Source organism: Pongo pygmaeus, chromosome 19 (assembly GCF_028885625.2).
Source record: "Pongo pygmaeus isolate AG05252 chromosome 19, NHGRI_mPonPyg2-v2.0_pri, whole genome shotgun sequence".
Taxonomy (NCBI): Eukaryota; Metazoa; Chordata; class Mammalia; order Primates; family Hominidae; genus Pongo; species Pongo pygmaeus.
Genome location: NC_072392.2, coordinates 21,967,720 through 21,985,976, shown reverse-complemented (window position 1 = coordinate 21,985,976; position 18,257 = coordinate 21,967,720). Strand labels below are relative to the sequence as shown.

Below are 18,257 nucleotides of genomic sequence, written 5' to 3'. Positions count from 1 at the left end.
GGGGAACATTTGTTGAAATAATGGACTATCTCTTGAATACGAAATAGATATTTCTGCTAGAATCAATATATAGATGCTGTCAGTATTAAAGGAACAAAAGTGATATGCAGAGTAGGGAATGAAAACATGAGTAGTGAGGAAAAATAAAGAGTTAGTTGACGGGGCACAGTGGCTCATGCCTGTAATCCCAGCACTTTGGGAGGCTGAGGCAGGCTTAGGAGGTGGATCACTTGATGTCAGGAGTTCGAGACCAGACTGGCCAAGATGGTGAAACCCCATCTCTACTAAAAATACAAAAATTAGTTGGGCATGTTGGCGCATGCCTGTAATCCCAGCTACTCGGGAGGCTGAGGCAGGAGAATGGCTTGAACCTGGGAGGTGAAGGTTGCAGTAAGCCAAGACTGCACCACTGCACTCCAGCCTGGGCAACAGAGCAAGACTCTGTCTCAAAAAAAAAAAAAAAAAAAAGGAGTTGGTTAATGCAAAAAGCTCCTGTCCTCTAGACTGTTAGAATTTGATGGGGTTGGGCCAAGCGCGGTGGCTCACGCCTGTAATCCCAGCACTTTGGGAGGCCAAGGTGGGCAGATGATGAAGTCAGGAGATCGAGACCATCCTGGCTAATATGGTGAAACCCTGTCTCTACTAAAAATACAAAAAATTAGCCAGGCGTGGTGGCACATGCCTGTAGTCCCAGCTACTCGGGAGGCTGAGGCAGGAGAATCACTTGAACCCAGGAGGCAGAGGTTGCAGTGAGCTGAGATCGCACCAGTACACACCAGCCTGGTGACAGAGCAAGACTCCATCTCAAAAAAAAAAAAAATAAATACAAAATAAATAAATAGAATTTGATGGGGTTTTAGGTCATTCTGTTCTGACTTATCTATGGTCAAAATATTTTCCCCAAAGCAAACACTGGAAATAATGGGGCTCATTTTAAAGGGGCAGGTGTGAGACAGCCAAACTGGTGAGCTTATTGGAAGCAATCAGGTTTAGTAATTACAGAGGGTTGGTCTTCCCTTTCCTGGCAAGGATTTAGAGCCATAATAGTGATGGCTTTTTGTTAAAGGTTTTTCTTGCCCTTTCAGGAACGTCACCCTGATGAAATTGACACCGACTCTGCCTACATTCTTTTCTATGAGCAGCAGGGGATAGACTATGCACAATTTCTGCCAAAGATTGATGGCAAAAAGATGGCAGACACAAGCAGTATGGATGAAGACTTTGAGTCTGATTACAAAAAGTACTGTATGTTATAATAAAGCTACCACTCTGGCTGCTAGACAGCTTGGTGGTGAGGGAGATGACTCCTTGTAGGTGATACTTGGCAAAAGCGTCACTGAAAGGCAAGCTAAATGTAGTTATTTTATCCTGTTAGAATACAAATTCTAATTAAAATAGTTAACTTTAAGAGTAGTAATAATTTTATTTTGAAGTCTCATACAAGTTGTCCGATAGAGAACTTTCAGGCAGATCCCACCATTAGCCTGTAAACAAAAGGTTTGGCACCAGCCACCTGGGACCAAATAAGAATTCAATTGTGCTTGTCCAGATATGAACAAATATGTAGTGAGTATAGAGTTTATCAATAATCATAACAAATATTAAAGATTTCCTTGGAGTCAAAGTGAAAAACAAAAAATTGTAATGTTGTCTAGGGATGACATGATATGCTACCTCCTTCTTCCTGAAGTTTATTCCATTATATTGACAAGATGGGGAAAGCCAGATCATGAAGGTGTGCAAATGATTCTTACGGCATGGGCGAGGATTTTTCAGTTTATTTTTTAAAGTTTCCATACCCTTTCTTTGTCTTTCTTGCTTTTTGTTTTTGCCATTGTGTTTATGTTTGAGACACAACCAGTCATTGGTGGCAGGGGCATAGAGTGGTCAGTGTGAAAGGGAGGCTCTCTTAAGAGCTATGTGCCTTCCACCCAGAGGGAGACCCAGTAGAAAGAAAAACATCCTGGGAAATCCAGCTACCATGGCCCTCCCAGTGGAGGCATCTTACATTTAGGATACTTCAAGTATCCTCAGAATGTATCCTCAGAAATGTATTCTGCACCCCCGGCCCCGCCCATGCTGAGGGAAGGGGAGCAGTTGCCAATATTTGCACCATCTTCACGTGCACATGTTGCAACAAGAGCTTCTGGGAAAGTAAGCGGCATCGGAGCTAGATCACGTTTCACAATTAGTGGTTGTTCTTTTCCATGTTTATTTTGCACTTTGAAAAAGAGAACACATGCAAATGAACTTGCTTGTGTGTATTTGATGGCTCTAAGGGCTATAAATTACCAACAAAACACATCCCAGTCATTAGGAGTTCATAAGTATATTTAATGAAATTGGTGGTTTTAGGAAGTCAACTTTAGTTTTGCTTTGTTTGCATGTTCACTAATTTTTTTATTTTGATATTTGCCTTTTTTAATTTTACAGTAGTCATTGCAAGTTATGTCTCTTTGTTTATTTCATTTTTTCCTCTAATTATTCAAGACTGGAACAAAAGTATAAATATTATTTATTTCAGGTAGAATTTTTTTCGTGTAGTTTTTTAATATATACTTGAAGGAAATGTTTCACCTTATTTTTGGTCTTTGTTTATTCATTTAGACCCTGCAAGTTGATTCTCATTCATTGTCAGATTCCACTACCCTTTCTTCCTCATACGTAGTAATTACCAGTGTAACTAAGCATTTGCGTTCTGATATCTGAGGCCAGTAACTATGAATATCTAGTTCTCAGAGCATTTGGAAAGGTTATCTGAAATGGCTACCTAAATTGAAATCCTTTTCAGAAAAAATTTAATTGCAAGTAGGTAGGAGTGGCCTAAATTGTCAATGTAATAAAGTCGGACAAAATGCATACTTTATAGTTTCAAGATTTTCAGTATATAAAATCTGTCCTTTTATACCTGGACATGTCCCATTAAAAAGTGGAAGATTTTAAATAGTTTCTTTACAGATGTTTTACTTAAGCAGGTAGCACAATCTACTAATGTTGTTTGATCTATGTTTGTTATACTGGTTGTAATTAATTTTTTTAATTCATGAACTAGCGGAACATTTATTAAATTAACTATTAACTACATTCACCTTGTAAATTACTGTATAAAACTTGTTAATGCACTGACTTTAGAAAGATGTTAATGTACATAAATAGAGTGTGAATAAAATAATGTTGATGTACTGAAATATGAACTGTATAAAAAGCATTGGTAATTGTATATGGGGTGTACCTGTTTATCTGTAACTATTATCCAAACAAATTAAATACTGTGGATGCCTCTATGTGCTGTTTTTCCTCATACAAGTAAACACAGAAAGTCAAATTCTTCAGCCTCCCTCTCTGTGATCCTGTTTTAATTCTCCTACTTGAATAATTTCTTCCTGACTTAAAGAGGGGATGCTTCATCTCTGAAGTTGGAAACTCTGTAGAGCAGGATTCCCCAACTCCTGGGCTACAGACCAGTACCGTCCATGGCCTGTTAGGAACCGGGCTGCACAGCAGGAGGTGAGCGGTGAGCTGTATTTAGAGTCACTCCCCCTTGCTCCCATTACTGCCTGAACTCTGCCTCCTGTTAGATCAGCAGCGGCATGCCATTCTCACAGGAGAACGAACCCTATTGTGAACTGCGCGTGCTAGCAATCTAGGTTGTGCGCTCCTTATGAGAATCTAATGCCTGATGATTTGAGGTGGAACAGTTTTATCCTGAAACCATTCCCCCCATCCCCCCAGTCCGTGGAAAAATTGTCTTCCACAACACCAGTCCCGGGGGATTGTGAGCAGAGCGGTGCAATGGCCTGACCTACCAGGTAAAGGCTCCCTCTAGAGCAGGATTTCTCAAACTGGCACTAGTGACACTTGGGGCAGGATCAGTCCTTGTTACGGAGACTGTCCTATGCAGTGTGGGATGTTCAGCAGCACCACTGACCTCTGCCTACAAGACACCAGGAAGTACCCTCTGTCCTAGTTGTGACAAAGAAAAACATCCCCAGACCCTGCCAGATGTCACCTGGAAGGCAAAAACACCCACATTTGAGAGCCATGGTTCTAGGATATAGGAGTGTGGACACAGGCAGTTCAGGTTTACACAGCCTGGATTTGAGGTGCCTGTGAGACCTGCTTGCTGAGATTCTTTTGAGCAGTCAGACAGGAGGGGCTGGAGCCTAGGAGAAAAGTCTGGGCAGCTTTGCTGTCTTCAGGCTCAGTGGCTGTTAGAAGGAATGTGGCAGAAAAAAAGAAAGCGAAACCCAAAGAGTCTATTTCATTTAATTTAATTTTTTGAGCAAGGATTATGCTAAAGTCACCAGGCAAGAGACCAAGATGAGCCCACCTCACAAACCCAGAAACCTCAGATTCAAGGCAGCTGTATAAGGTACAGATCGTTCCGGACTGTAGAAGAGAGGGTTAATCCAACTTCTTCAGGAGAGAAATGCTATTATCCACTGAAATATTTCTTGACTATCTCCTGTATGCTGGTCAGTTTCACTCACATTGTCTCATTTAATCTTTGACAAACTAAATAAAAGTGTGAAGTAAATATTTTCCCCTCCCTCTTTTTTAAAGATTAGAAAACATGGGCTCAAAAGGACCCACATACTCTGAGTCACCCTGTCAATGACAGAGCTGGAGTTTGAACACAGGCTGTTTAATGCCATAGCCCAATACTGGCTTCTGGAAGCTTCTAGAAGGTGGGGCTGGAACCTCACATTGAAGACATTGACGGGCAGTGTTGCAGGTAAATGGGAGAGGGAAACATACCAGGCAAAGGGAACTGCTTGGGCATGGCTTCGGCAGAGAACGAGGTACAGAGATTTGAGGACAGGATGATTTTTTGGAACACAGAGCTTGGGTTTAGTAGAAAGAGCCCGGGAAAGCCAGGATGTGGCCAGTTGGAAGGGAGGGGCTTTGACCATGTGGTGAGCCATTTTACATTTTACTCTATTGGTATCAAGGAGACAAATAATGAGAACTCTGACTTGGGAAAAATGTTCAGGATCAATTTATCTCAAATATCACATGTAGCTCTTAAGTCTGAGGGCCCTCTATTCCTCATCTTACCTAAAAGGCACAAACACACCTCTCCAAGTCAGGTATAAGACCCTCAACAATAGTTGCCTGGTCAAAAAATGCATCCTCACAGTTGACTACTACTACAGTAAATCTGGGGACAGTTTCTGAAAATTTTTGTTTCCCTAAAAGTTTCCATCAAACTGTATTCACTGACATGTAATGATAATCATCAAGACTAAATCACATCCCAGGAGGTATCTGAATGCAACCGTGAGGTGCTCTTTCATGTCTGAAGATGCATTTATAACGATCTGGAAAACAGTCTAGATCTTCTTGGAAGTTAGACCTTCAACTTTATCTGAATTTTGATGATAAATCAAGAGCTCTTCTTGTGCAGTTTCTGAGGTTCTTCAAAAGAGTGACTGTTTCTCTGTTTCCCCAGAAAAATACTACAATATGTGGTGTGTGCATGTGCACATATGTGGGTGTATGTGAATGTGCCTATGTGTGTGTGTGTGGATGGAGTAGTATACATGCTGTGAGTGTGCGTGTGGATGCGGATGTGTGAGTATGGGTGGGAGATTGTGAGTGCATGTGAGTGTGTGTGGATGGAGTAGGTATACATGCTGTGAGTGTGTGTGTGGATGCGGATGTGTGAGTATGGGTGGGAGATTGTGAGTGCATGTGAGTGTGTGTGGATGGAGTAGGTATACATGCTGTGAGTGTGTGTGTGGATGTGCATTGTGAGTGTGGGTGGGAGATTGTGAGTGCATGTGAGTGTGTGTGTGGATGGAGTAGGTATACATGCCTGTGAGTGTGTGTGTGGATGCGGATGTGTGAGTGTGGGTGGGAGTCTGTGTGTGAGTGCATGTGAGTGAGTGTGTGTGGCGAGTGTATGGAAGGGGGTAGCCCATGCATAGAGCATTTCTTAGCCTACTTGACAGCTTAGGAGCCACCTCCTCCAGGAAGCCTTCCTTAACCTGTCCTTCATCCTACCCCTCGGGACCCAGGTGACACCGAGTATGCAATTGCTCTATCCCTGCAGGCCCGCCCCTCACTCATCTCATCCCCAAACACAGACACGTGCAAGAATGTGACCCTCCTGTCCCAATACAACACTAGGACATTTTATTCCCTTTGTATTCCCAGTACCTAGTGCAATGTCTGGCACACAGTAGGTCATCAGTAAATAATACATTGAATTAAACCTTGCAAAGGGCTCCAAATATCAGAATTAGTAAGCTCTAAAGGCTCTGGTTATTCCTGCAGATTCCTTCTCAGGTTTCAGCAGGTCGTAGAGAATATCTCTTCCATCAGTCCTAGTCTCAATGGGACAGTAAATGAAACAGAAACACCACCATCCCATACCCTCCCCTTCGGTCCCTCTAAAATGAGCTGCCACTGCTAGGGGAACCAGAGCTAAGCTTCTGCAGAGGCCTCTGCCCATGTCACCCCAGCTCCGCAGTCCTACCTGGCATGAGTCTTCCCATAACTATACCTAGGCTTGCTGATTGCTCTGTGGGGACACCCAGCCTCATTGCACCACGGGATGGGGCAGTCAGAGCAGGGCTTCTTACACTTTAACATGTATACGATCACCTGGTTAGCATGCAGATTCTGATCCAGTAGGTCTGGGATGGGGCCTGAGATTCTGCACATCTAACACACTCCCAGGTCCTGCCCATGCTGCTGGCCTGTGGCCCATCCTTCCACCGGAAGTGTTTAGAAGGCTTTAGTCTCCTCGCAGCTGTTCAAGAGACCTGTGCGGTGCAAATCGGGTGCGGAGTCATTTGGTCACTGCTGCTTCTTGTTAAGTCAACTTCTATCATTTCACAGGCATAGAAGTTTTGACAAGCCCTGAGTCTTTTGTTTCTTTCTGTATGCCAGTAAAAAAGAAAGAACAGGCCAGGCGCGGTGGCTCATGCCTGTAATCCCAGCACTTTGGGAGGCTGAGGCAAGCAGATCACGAGGTCAGGAGATCGAGACCATCCTGGCTAACACAGTGAAACCCCGTCTCTACTAAAAAGACAAAAAATTAGCTGGACGTGGTGGCGGGCACCTGTAGTCCCAGCTACTCGGGACACTGAGGTGGGAGAGTCGCTTGAACCCAGGAAGTGGCGGTGCAGTGAGCCGAGATCGCACCACTGCACTCCAGTCTGGGTGACAGAGCGAGACTCCATCTCAACAACAACAACAACAAAAGACAACCAAAGGCAAAAAAACAAAAAACAAAAAACCGATCCTATACTCATTGCTCCCAGTCTACTAAAGCAGAAAGAAAACTGGACTGGGTGTTAGGTGACATGAACTCCAGTCCCAGCTCTGCAGGCCCCCAGGGTTTTCTGGCCTCTGTTTCTTTTCCTATAAAGTGGGGTAACATAGTGGCTGGCCCGGTTATTTCAAGAAGAGAATGTGAGATTGCAGAGAGAGCGTGGGCTTTCTGGTGTCAGAACCAGTTTCTAATGAGGAAAAATGACTTGCCTACTCGGAGCCTCACTTTCTTCATCTGTTAAGTTATAGAGGAAAAGAAAATATGGGATATATAAGTGTGCAATGCCTGTCAGCTGCCAGAAGTGCAACAAATATTAAATCCCTTCTCTGCTCAAAAGGCTGTGATGGAAATTAAAAAGCCCCTTCTCAGTAAGGCCCTCTGGACACCCAATCTGAAATGTCAGGCCCCTCCCCCTTTTCTCCTTATTGCGGATCACTGTCTAGAATTTGACTTCTATATCTGGCTTACCGTCTCTCCCTCGGTGAAGGGCTATGCCATGAGGCCGGGAATTTGTATCCGGCTGGCTCACTAATGTATCTGTGGTGCCTAGACCAGCGCCTGGGACATGAATCTTCGTCTAGTGCATGGACCAGCAGTGCTTTAGATATTATGCTATTGTGTTATCAGAATCCATTTCTTCCACACCTCTGAAGCCAGAATAATGCACACGGAGAGGTTTTAAAGCTGTGGAAAAGCAGAGCCCTAGAAGCAAACAGCCCAGGCTGAGGCTTTGGGGACAACAGGAGACAAAAGAATACTTGATGATTTCATAGTGGGAAGCATGGAGAATTAACGTAATCAAGAGCTGCGAGGCAATAAGAGGAGAGTCTTGGGCAGCCCTCAAATAGAATATTATTCCTCCTCCTCTCTCCACCTTACCCCAGGTACAAGAGATGAATCCTGTTCCTCCATAAGCCAGCTGATGCCATGACACAGCTGTCCATGCAGTCCCCAAAATTTATCCCAACTGCCTTCCTCATGCTCAGCTTCCAGGCTGCTCATTTCCTTGGCTTATTCACCCTGCATCAGTTTCTAGTGTGGTCCAGTCTCCAGGATCAACACAGTCAGTTTGGGATTCTCTATTCAAGCTCTGATATTGATTTCATATTCGCCCTCTAACTTCAGGCACTCACTTGGATCAGGGACACCCTACAGTCTGAGCCGCTCTCAGGGAGAGAGTGGAACAGAACATGAGTTTGAAGTCAGGTGGCTCTGGGTTCCAACACTGAGTCCTTGAATCACTAGGCTTTGCTATCTTGGTCAATTTACCTGACCTCAGCTTTCCTATTTGTGAGATACAAAGAGAAATATTATATTGTAAGCTTGTTGTCAGCAGTGATTCTCAAAGTTTGGTCTTTGGAACATCAATCCCATGAGATGGAAAAGGGTTTTGGCAAATGATTTTTTTGAGTTTGGCAAATGCTCAATAACATATCTTCATCTTGGGAATTCTCAAATAACAAAAGAATGGGTTCCACTTTCATTAACTCAGTTTTTCTAAACAACAGAATCCTTTTTGCAAGGAATACCTGTTAGCATCCTGCAGAATCAATGTTTTGTGTAATCCATGGTGGGGAAAGCTGCTTGGGAAGATTAGAAATGCTCAACACCAGGCCCTCTGCTCGGCTCCTGGCACATGCATCGTGGACACCAGGAAGCGTGAGCCCCCGTTGCATTTCTTCCTAATGTCAGGTATGTTTGGTCAAACCTTTCCTACTTCTGCTACAAAAAAAGCATTTTAGGCTGTTGAGACGAGTAATTTTCCCAAATATTTTTGTTGAGCCCTTCTCGTGAAAGGGAAATAACACAAACTGAAGTTAATGACATCTGTACTTTGGAGCCTCGCTCTGTCGCCCAGGCTGGAGTGCAGTGGCGCGATCTCGGCTCACTGAAAGCACTGCCTCCCAGGTTCAAGTGATTCTCCTGACTCAGCCTCCCAAGTAGCTGAGACTGCAGGCACGCATCACCATGCCCAGTTAACTTTTATGTTTTCTTAGTAGAGATGGGTTTTTACCATGTTGGCCAGGCTGGTCTTGAATTCCTTACCTCAAGTGATCCACCCACCTCGGCCTCCCAAAGTGCGGGGATTACAGTCGTGAGCCACCATGCCCAGCCCACATCTGTAATTTTAAAGCTAAAATATGAGCACTCATGAGCCTAGCTATGAAGAACAGTCACTCTTGGATTTCTGGGAAGTGACTACTTAGACCTGCACCAACAGGAGTTGGTGAAGTTGGGTAACTTGCCCAATGTAGCAGAATCTGAGCTCTTTCTAGTGACAACACCACCCCACACACAAATTAGGGTATGTCTCATCATGTAGGTCCAGGGGATCTGAATACCTTCATGTTTCATCCTTCTAAAAAAAAGTCCAGCAATATGTATCCCAAAAGCCTTACAAAATCTTCCCATTTGGGAATGCCACTTCTGAAATTACTGTAAGGAAACAATCTAAAATAAAGACAAAGAGCTGTGCATAAAAATATTCAGGCCAGGTGCCGTGGCTCACACCTGTAATTCCAGTGCTTTGGGAGGATGAGGGAAGAAGATTGCTTGAGCCCAGGAATTTGAGGCTACAGTGGGCTATGATCACATGACTGCATTTCAACCTGGGCAACAGAGTGAGACCTGTCTATTAAACAAACAAACACACAAACAAAAATATATTCATCACAACATGATAATAGGCAGAACCAGAAACAACCCAACATTTGGAGAATAGTTAAATGTCCAACAGCTAGGGAATGATTAAATCCATTATGAGGCTTCTCTACATTAAATACCTTACAGCCATTTAGAACCATGTTTATAAAGAATTTTGAATGATATGGAACATGCTTATACTATGAGGTTAAGGAAATAAAACAGGCTATGAAAATAAAATATATGTACTATAATAACAGCTATGTTGGTGCACAGAGAGAAAAACATTTACCAATATATTAGGAGTGGTTATTTCTGAGTGGCGAGATGATGAGTGATTTTTCATTCTATTCTGTATATTTTTCTATATTTTCTTTTATTCTACATGTCCTTCTGTATTTCCAAATTTTGTACAATAGTGATCAAGAAAAGGTAATTATTTATTTAAAAAGAAAAAAAAAAGACCCATGAGTTATCAGAACCCAGTAGATCTAAATGGCACAACAAACACTAGTGCGTTCAGAGGTGTCTCCCCTATCAAAGCAGTGCCAGGTTAGGGAACGCCACCCATTAACGTTCTAAGCAGAGCCAGGTTAGGGAACGCCGCCCATCAACATTTCCCAAATTCCAGGAACCATCTGTTCCATAGTGTCATATCTGTGTAGAACCTACACCATTACTTAATATTTTCATAGAAATCAACTCAGTTTTTAAAATTTGATTACCTGTGTTTTAAGAAAAATTTTAAATCACTCTAAATAGAAAAATAATGTCACTTGCCATTAATGGAAAGTAATCACAAAAATAAATGCAATAAAACAAAACTATATCATTAAATTCTAGAGTGGTAAAACTTCTGAGCTTGAGAGCTGCTTTTGCTCTGTTTGATAAAAGCAAGGGCTGAGGAAGAGCGTTTTCAGGCAGGAGGGACAGATTTACAAGGGTTTGAGAGTAAGCCTAGCCTAGCAACAGACCCCTCAAAGGATTAGGGAAGATTGAAAGACAATGAAAAAGATTTTCTCACTAGAGATTTTGATTTGTTTTTAATGATTTGCCCACCTACCACCCAAACTGCCTAGGATACGACAGCTGGGGAAAGTGCCATTCAACAAAGATTTGACCCCTGCCCATGAGCTGCTGACAGTGGAGGTCACATAAGTTAGATAAATGTACTGGACTGAGTTCCTCCAGGACAGGAACTATTTCTTCTCAAGCTTGGTAGTCTCAGCACCCTGGACAATGCCTGGCACATGGACTTGTTTGTTGGGTGAGTGAAGGAATGAATGAATACTGAGTTGTGACAGCCTTTTCCCCAAAGCGGGGCAGGCGCCCCGAGTCGCTCACATCACCCTTGGCTTTCAGTCCTCAGAACACAGCAAGTGGAAGTTCACCAACAGCCCCACGTTCCTGGAGGTGCTGGAGGAGTTCCTGTCCCTGCAGGTGTCTGCTGGCTTCCTGCTCTCCCTGCTCCCCATTCTGAAGCCCAGGTTTTACTCCATCAGCTCCTCCCAGGATCACACGCCCACGGAGATCCACCTGACTGTGGCTGTGCTTATGTACCACACCCGAGGTGAGCCTGGGGCAGAGGCTGTGGAGCAGCCGCGCTCCGCCCCTTATTGGACATCTGTTCATCAACTCAGCTTCAGCTCCCTCATCAGTTCAAGGAGGGAGGGAACACCCACAGCCCAGAGTTGTTAACGGTAATAGGAGGCATGTGGGAGAGATCTCTACGAACCAGGCACTAAACCAAGCCTTCTGTATGTATATGATCAGTTACCATGTAGGGTAGGTACTGTGTGCATTTTACAGGTGGCACAGAAAGTCACACTGTTAGTAAGTGGAGAGCTGAGATTTGGACCTGGGTGGTCTAACTGCTGAGTCCAAGTCCTCCACCACTCCACTATCCCACTACTCTTGGGACAATTTAATGAGATCAGACGTGGAGAGCACCCAACCCTGGTGAGAGCCCAGTGGTCCTTAGTCTTCCTGATTGTGCAGCCTGAACGCAGGGGAGATTCTGCATTGGTTGTTCACTCACTCACTGAGCTCACTCAGTGACGGTTTATTTCACATCTGTCCGTGCTCAGCACTGGGGCAGGTGTGGAAATACAACAGACATCAGCCCTGCCCTCAGGGAGCATCTAGAGGCAGCAGTGGAGAGATGAGTGTAGAAATAATTAGATGATTCTCATTGTGCAGAAGCCAAGAAGGAAAGGTCAGGGTCACTGAGGGCAGTGAAGAGGGGGTGACGCTGCCATAGAATGGGAGGCCAACATCTTTCAGGTGGTCTTGGCTCCACCACTGGCCTCTGCCCCCTGCCCTGCCCTCTGTAACTGAGTGTTGCCTGATTTGGCAAAGCTGGGAGCTGCCTATACTTCCGAGCCCTCTGTCCTCTAGGAAGCAAAAACACCGTTTCCAAAAACTGGCCAGAGGCTCTGTTTGTCCTGCTAGAGAACACCCACCCAGACCAGGAGAGGAGAGGCAGACATGTCCTGTGAGAGCAAAATTTAATCCCGAGGAAAACCAGGGGGACCTCTGCAATTGGTTGGAGGCCTCCTTCAAGTGCTGGGCCATTGTAAAAGAAATGCAACCCAGAGAAACCTCCTGGGTTTCTACAAGCCCAGGAGGGGCCACTGAGGAGGAAAGCGAGGTGTCAGAGCAGGCTGAAATGTGCAGAGCTCATCTACCACCCAGGGTTGCAACCAGCAAGGGCCATGCTCATGAGCACCCACAGCAGTAGCCACCCTGAGGGGTCACTTCATGTTGCTGTCAGTGGAGCTCAGTAGTGAGCTGGGAGTGTTCCTGGAGAAACTCTTTGGAAGGAGCACTGGAGTAGGAGTCAGGGAAGCTGAGCTGTCCTGATTTCACCATGACCAGAGTGACCTTGTCCAAGTCACTGTTCCTCTCCGGGACTCACTTTCTGCATTGGAAGATGGAGCAACTTTCAGCCTCTCTAAGTCCCTTTCAACCTTCCTCAGCTCTGGGCTCACAGCATGTGGATCTCAGAACCAGGAGGACAAACAGCTGCTCATTGAGTCCTGAGAGTGCCTGAGTGGGGGCGTCCAAGGAGGCCGTGGTGTGGGTGGAGCAGCTGGTACAGTTTGCACATGGGCAGTGGGGGGACGTTGGTCACTTTGTGGTATCGTTGCAGAAGGCCAGGGTCCCCTGCACCACGGCCTCTGCAGCACACGGCTCAACAACTGAAGCCCCAAGACCCAGTGTCCTGCTTTGTGCGGAAGTAAACACCCCTTCCACTCTGTCCCCTGTGGGACCACCAACCCCTGGGGGTTCCGGGAGGAAAGGGAGGGATCTGGGGTTTAGGTGCCGCTCGGGGCCCCTTGGCCCACAAAGAAGGCACTGGGGTCACACTGGTGTGGCTGTCTCTAGCAGAGACAGCGATGACAGCAGTGCTGGAAGGGCCCAGAGTCCAGTGAGCTTGGCCCTTTTTCAGAAGGACCTGGGGGAGGTGCTGGTGGCTGGACAGAAGTGAAGCAGCCTGCAGGACGTGGGAAATCAAATAGGAGCCGCTTGTCCTCTCCACCCCCTACAACCGTCCCCCACAGGCCCAGCTCCCCAGCCATCCTGTGTGTGCGTGGGCCCAGGGTGTCTGAGGACTGGCCCCCTCTTCTCTTGTCCTCTTCAGTGCCAACGGCTTCCAGCTAGCTCCCCGAGGACCCCTGCCATCCTTGCATCCTCGTCGGGCCTGGCACAGGCATCACCCTCTCCCTCAGTTTCTGGCAGCAGCGGCTCCATGACTCCCAGCACAAGGGTATGGCTGAAGGCTTCCCAGGTGGGAGGGTACCAGCAGCCAGTGCCTGCCCAGGAGCAGAACCGTAGCCCCACAAACCATTCCTGGACCTCTCTGGAGGGAAGACCTCCCAAATTTGCCTCCCTGTGTGGGCCTCTGTGGGTGAGAACGGCCACCTTCCCGTCTCCGGCATTGGAACCGGGGCTCCCTCTCCCGGGAGTGGAGGTAACGGGAAAGTCCCTGCTTTTGACCTCCGATGGGCTGAGGGAATCCTGCATCTGCACTTTCAGTTGTGTGACTATGGATGAGTGATCGGAATGCCCTGGGCCTCAGTTTCCTCACCTGTAAAGTGGGGATAATGCTATTAACTAGCAGGATACTTGTGGGAGTGAAGTGAGAATTCCAGTTCGGCTTTGAGCCCTAGCACCCTGCTGGCCAACGTGGTAACAACAGCCCGGGACTCCTGCAGGAGTGTGGGGAGGCCCCATGACCCCGGTGTTCGAGTGCCACAGCTCAAATGAGGACCCCATCTAGCAGGAGGAGATGCTGGAGATGGCCCAGAAGGGGTGCTGCCTGCAGCGCCCACAGCCTATTCCTGCCTGCCTGGCAAGCCCAAGGTAAATGCAGCCTCAAAGCAGGTGAAGCATTACACACACAGGCTCCAGTGTGAGCCCTGGGTCCCCAAAGGCCCCTCGCCTCCCTGAGCCTGCAGCTCCTGAGCTCTAAAATGCAGGTAATTCACAACCATCAGAGTGGCGCTGTGAAGAGCATTACGCCCTCTCTTCCAAGAGAAGTGACAAGCCCGGAGAGGTTCAGGACTAACCTAGGTCACACGCAGGTTGAGCCCAGAGCCCAGCCTGCTGAAGGTCATTAGCAGGCCCCCTGGGACAGGCGACTCCCGGGGGAGAGGTGGTCCAGGCTGGCTACGCTCAAACCCAGCAAGGCTGGAGGGCAACCGATGCTTCCACCGTGGCCCTCAGACGGGCTCAGCTGCCCCCAGGGCCGCGTTGCCCTCTGAGCCTGAGGTGTCAGAATAGACTCTCAGCTCTCACACATTTGTCGCATCAGGGCACCTCTCGGGCCCAGTGCTCTGTGCCCAGTGCTGGGGCCACTGGGCATCCTGTGTGGAGCAGGAGCAGAGAGTTCCCGACTGACTCCTGGACCTTCTAACTGGGGAGCCCGGGATCCGTACCCTGCAGAGACCCGATGGACAGTCTGCATTGAGAGGGTACCTTTTCAGGGGTGTAGGCAGAGCCCTGGGCAGGGGGACTGCCTTCATTGATGCCTCGTTGAAGCATGGCAAATTCAGAGACAGTCTGGGAGCCCCACTGGACAGTCAGCCCCTTGAGGGCAGGACTGTGTCCAGCATTTATCTCTCTACTCCCAGCCCAGCCCCCGGAGCATCTGTGCTCCTCCTCATCCTGAGTCTGGACCCGTGTAAGGTCCTGGCTGGGAGGGGACTCACTCCACAGCCCTTAGTGCCCTCTCCCCACCTCCCTGAGGCCAGCAGGCCTGCCTGCAATCCTTGTCTCTAGTGGCCCACCTTGCCTCCAGGAACTGGACCCACCGTTTCCTCTGGTTTTAGGTCTATGTTCAGGACATCCTGCAGCAGCAGCTGGCCAGCAAGGTGCTCTGTGTGCTCCACAAGGAGCCGGGCCACCTCTATGTTTGCAGGGCTATGTGCGTGGCCTGGGATGTGGCCCACACCCTGAAGCAGCTGGTGGCTGCCAAGCTGAACCTGAATGAGGAGCAGGTCGAGGACTATTTCTTTCAGCTCCAGGTATAATAGTGGGTGTATGGGCTGAGGGTCCTGGCCAAGGGCACAGGCCATTGGAGCCAGGACCAGGGGTGGCAGGTAGACCCAGGGGAGTCAGGCCCAGAAAAGTTCTGGACCCCGAGGGAACCTTAGCAGTGGCTGAGATCTGAGCTGGGTGGGCTGTCAGAAGGCCCCACTGCACATCCTGGACTGGTTGGCAGCTTTGAGAAGTCGGGTGAATGTGTTCCATTTTTCCATCTGTGGAATGGGAGCAAGAAAGTCTACATGGTCTCTCCCCAAACCCCCCTTTCAGAAAGTATCTGTGTGGCCAAAGCAAGGCTGTGAACACAGGGGAGAATGAGGCTGCCCCCATCAGCCTCCTGTGAACCTCACACCCAGGCTGGCGTCTGCTCACCCTCACCCCCCCAGCAGGAAGGGCTTGCATTTTATTGATGAAGGTAATAGTGATATTTATCAAGGGCTTACACTGGGCCAAGTGCTTGCCAAGGATTCTCATGTGACTTTTCTTTCAGTCCTGCCGAGGACTTTATGAGGGAAGCACCCCGTTTTACAGAGGGAAGGGGGCTATGGGGTCTACAGCAGTGAGAGCCTAGAGTTCAGTCTGCCTCTCTCTGATTCCAAAGCCTGTGATTGTCACTTCCATACTCTCCCTAAGACACATTCATACATTCAACTGAATATTTATTGAGCACCTACTGTGTGCTAGGGACAGAACAGTAAATGAATCAGGCAAAAATTATTTACATTCCACTGGGTCTGACAAACCCAAACAAGGAAGAGGTGTAGTGCTTCGGAGAAAAACAGCAGGAAACAGCCCAGGGAACGCTGGGGAGTGTAATTTTAAATAGGGTGGCCAGGGAAAGCGGAGCTGGAAGGCGGCGTCTGAGAATAAACCTGAGATGGTGAGGAGGAGCCCCGTGGATACTGAGGGAAACACTCTGGGCTGTTGTGGAGAGGGCAGCAGATACAAAGGCCTGGGGGTGGGAGTTAAGCTGGAGTGTTTGAAGAACAGTGAGGAGATAACAGGCATTTCCCCAAATGTGTTAAATGAGTCAGTAGATGTTTGGCATCCAAAAGGTTACAAGGTCAAATAGCCTGGGACATGCTTAGTTAAGCCAAGGCAAGCACATTGCTTTACTACAAGACTTCTGGGAGCCTTCAACGTGCTGCTGTGCATCGGGACCCTTCAAGGCTGGGAGGAAAGAAAGGAAGTAGCATTTCCCAAATGTGTTTATCTCAGAGCTCACACTTCCTGGAGCATCTTGGGTGGGGGATGAGCACAGGACAGGAAATGGGAATGCCAAGTAAAGCTTTGGAAATGGTTAGAGGGCCTGCTCCAGAGCAGGTGCTGAACGGGGTTAGGGGTCTAAACCAGATTCAAGCGCAATCTAAGTATAACAGTTGGGAAGACAGATGGCTCATGAAGCTCCATGTCATAGGGAAGTTGGGCAACCCCAGGGGCTCATTCCAGCCTGGACTTGACACGTTGGTCTCTGTTTTTACCTAAAAGAGCCAGAAGCACTTTCATGACGATATCTTTGGTGCTGTATTTCCCTACGAGGCGAAGAAGGAGGGGGCGGCGGTGCAGCCCAGCAGCCTGGAGATGTCAGTGCTCTGAGGGCCCACAGGAGGGGTTAAAGCTGCCAGCACAGAACTTAACGATGCAGCCAGCTCTGCATTATCCGAGGTCACAGGGCCTGGGGAGTTGGAGGAAAGGGATATCCCCCAGCCTCACGTCTTATTTCTCACCTCGTTCCCCATCAAGCCCTTTACTTGACCACCTACCAAGTAGCACCCTGGATTGATCGGAGCCTCCTCTCTCAAGCTGGGGCCTCCCTGGTCCCTTGGAGATGAAATCTTCAATGCCAGGCCTGGCAAGTGGGTGAAAGATGGAACCCGCTGCTGAGTGCACCACTTCAAGTGACCACCTGGAGGTGCTGTGTATTTAACTGCCTTCGGCAAATTATTTATGCCTCTGTTTAAAAAACGAGCACCCTATTCTGTTCCCAACGGCCACTTGGGTCTTCTCTGTATGATTCTTTGATGGAGACATTTACATGAATTGAATTTTACTTTAATCACACTGTATGTGTGTGGGGTGGGGTGGGGGATGTTTCGTAGGGAATGTGGCCCTCAGTTATACAGAGTGGGGAGCTGGTGGGTGTCACAGCCTGGACAGATCCCCCACAGAGGGACACCCCAGGCAGGCCATGGCTCCTCTGAAATGGCTGCCAGGTGTGACAGCAGCAGATGGAGCTTCGTGCTGGTCCAAAGACCTGTGGTAGGGCAGGGGGCGCAGGCCTGCCTCCCACACGAAGGATCTGACACGGGGTCTGGCGAGAGTGGGATTCTCGTATGAGGCCAGAGCTTCAGGGAAGGTCTTGAGCTTCTTGTTGGACACTGTCTTAGAAAGGTTTTGCTCTGGGGCCACCTGTCTCGTGCGAATTTGGCCAGCACAGATGTGGCCTCTGGGAATGCAGCATGTCAAGGCCAGTGTGGGCCACAGCATCCTCACCCAAGGGAATGAAGACCCTCCTGGGTTTGGAGATAGCCAGGGAAGGCTTCTTAAGAGACTCGGCCCATATCCTTCTCCTGGTCAGAACCAAGGAAGGAGCTCAGTGGCGGCCTCTGGGGTCCTGGCAACACATGGCTCCCAGCTGGGGTTTGGCCCGTGCCTCCTAGGCCAGGCCCAGGACCCTCCCTCTCCCCTCCTCCTTCTAGCAGCAGCGTCTCAGGTGGCAGGAGAAGGTGCAGTGCCAACTTCAGGCTCCAGACGTGCCCTGTGCGACAGCCATGCATCTCAGCAA

The 18,257-nt window shown here is 48.0% G+C and overlaps 1 long non-coding RNA gene and 1 pseudogene across 1 annotated transcript; both read left to right on the top strand.

The window, feature by feature from the left end:
* LOC129017765 (ubiquitin carboxyl-terminal hydrolase 6-like) overlaps positions 1-3,179 on the top strand; it is a 51,617-nt pseudogene extending 48,438 nt beyond the window's left edge.
* Positions 3,180-7,160: 3,981 nt separating this feature from the next.
* LOC129017764 (uncharacterized) lies at positions 7,161-17,528 on the top strand. Its single transcript, XR_008495128.2, has 5 exons — positions 7,161-8,974; positions 11,288-11,495; positions 13,077-13,163; positions 14,143-14,290; positions 16,961-17,528. It is a non-coding gene; the product is annotated as an uncharacterized LOC129017764 (long non-coding RNA).
* The last annotated feature ends 729 nt before the right edge of the window (positions 17,529-18,257 follow it).